Below are 2,478 nucleotides of genomic sequence, written 5' to 3'. Positions count from 1 at the left end.
GGGCGGGGCGGCGGTCGAGGAGCGGGCGGGGCGTCGTTCGCGGGCGGCCACCCCCAGAGGTAGCATCTTTCCTTTTCTTGTCTCTTTTCCCCACCCCCCAGCCCGCCCGGAGAACTTTGCCCTTACCGCCTCCCAACCCAAGTCACTCACTGCATCCCACCCCCGACATCCTTGGCCAGTCTGTACCTCCCTCGGACTCCACCCCTCTGGAAGGGATATAGGGTCTGAGGTGGGCCCGTCGCCTGTCTAGGGAAGAGCCAGCAGCGCTTCCACCCCTTGTATTCCAGGGCATCTCTCTCCAAATTGGGAGCATACTTCTCATTCCCACTGGCACAGGTTCCCAACTCGCTCAGCCTTCAAAGGCAGCTGCCTGTATCCCTATGGAGGTTGGGGGCTAGATTCCATTTTTCAAAGAGGCCTGTCAGGGTGAGTCTGCCTAATCCCTTCTTGCTCTACAGCCAAAGGTGCACTCTACTGTCTCCCCAACATATACTCCCTGTCTCTGGTTTACGGGAAGACCAACTCCCATTCTGGACTACCATAATTCAAAAGCAGAGAAGATACTCGTTTTTGCCTCATAGGTTGGGGCTATGATGGGGATAGGCAGGAAGGAGTATCTTTGCAAGGGAAAGGGAGTCAGAAAGCAGTGAAGGAGGGGTGATGATGGGGGTGGGTAGAGTCGGAGGGGCGTTGACAGAGGACCTGCAGGGCAGACATCTGCATTTAAGTCTCAGGTAGGCTGGGCACCAATATGAGTGTGCTTCCTGTCCCAGTTACTCCCAAGTCCCAACACCCTGGCCCCTTACTCAGGCATTTTCTTCTCTGTTTCCACTCCTTCTACGTCAAAAAAAAGCACCAAGTCTGGTGATACCTGTCTTTCCTCCCTTCAGGTCACACTCCTGCTGCAGCCCCTGAGCAGAACCACCTAGAAGCTGGCCAAATTGATTTTTCTTCACGTCAGAGGCCTCTGCTGGCCAACAGAGAGTTAGACTGCAGGAGTTGAAGCTCTAGGCCAAAGGGAGGGGCAGGATGATGGGAGAAAGGAGGAGATGGAGGTTCTGCCTCCTGCCTAACAATTGTCTAAGGTCGCTTAGACACTGTGAGAGAAGGGTGACAGAATGATGGCCTGGCCAGACATGACCTTACCACTCAGAACTCAGCTGAAGGGTGTTCCCAGTTGGGCCTATACCTCTAACACACATTTAGCCTAAAGGACACTGAAGGAAAAGGGTACATTATAACGAACTAGACGGGAAGGCAGTAGGACTACAGAAAAAGAGGGGGTAGTGACTTGAAGAAGAGCCAGGAAAGAATGCATAGAATGACAATGAGTCCCAAACTCAGAAAAATAAGCATCTCTCCAGTCATTTGGTCTGGCACTATTTCTAAGTGTTGCAGTATCCGACAAGCTCAAGAAACATCCTGGGAAACATCCCAACTTCAGGCCCCAGGCACTCCAGTGTGGCAACCTTTAGTTGAAGGAGTTTCAAGAACTGCTTAGTCCCTGGAGTGTTGCTGGTCAGAGACAAAAGTTTACTGGGTATGCATCACCCCAAAACACCCCACACTATGTGGTAAATCTTCATAAAGCTAGACTTATTGTTTCAAAAGACTGTCTTTTATTCTGAAAATATGTCCTTCTGACTTTTCTACTAAGAAATGATGGCAGTAGCAAATAGTAGGTTTTGTCTTTCAGTGTACTTGCTTGGCAAAAAAAAAAAGTTAGCAATACTGTCTATCCTCAAAAAGGTTTGTTATTGTTTCAATTTTATTGTACTGTGAAATTCATAAGTCTGAAAACTATTAGTAATTGGCGAAGAACAGAGGGTGTTTAAACAGAAATAGAGCCAACACTTACCTACTTAGAACTTGAGATAGGATTGCCAGATTTGAAAAACAAAAACAGGATGCTAATTTAAATTTGAATTTCAGAAAAAAACCTAATAATTTGCGTGTGTTAGTATGTCCCAAACATTGTACTAAAAAAACTAACAGAATTATTAGTTTATCCAAAGTCCACATTTAACTAGGCATCCTCTATTTTATGATAGCCCTGCCTTGAGAAGATTAACTAACTTAACTCTTTCATTCCTAACATGACTAAGCCTTTACTAAATTTTACCTGTTATTGCTGTTTTTGAAGCCCTCTCTGTGCCACAGCATAACAAATTGTGTCGTTTCTTATCTAGTCATTTAATTTCTGGGAGCCCAGATTTACTCACCAGGAAGAACAGGAATTACAAAAAGCTCTTTCAAATACTTGATGTAAAAATGAAGGAAAGTTAAGTTGTATGAAATCACTTCTTCCAGAGGAGGATTACTATCGGTCCCTGCCCAAGCCGGGTGGGGCAAGACTACATATCCCACAATCCCAGGCGGTTCCCCTCCCAGCCATTACCTCATTACCCCGCTGATTTCTCACCAATCCCTACCACTCTAGGGGTGTGGTAGCGAGATATTCTCGCGACTTTTGCTTTA

Source organism: Manis pentadactyla, chromosome 10 (assembly GCF_030020395.1).
Source record: "Manis pentadactyla isolate mManPen7 chromosome 10, mManPen7.hap1, whole genome shotgun sequence".
Lineage (NCBI taxonomy): Eukaryota > Metazoa > Chordata > Mammalia > Pholidota > Manidae > Manis > Manis pentadactyla.
The sequence above is the reverse complement of the archived record's forward strand: the minus strand, read 5'-3'. Positions refer to the sequence as shown.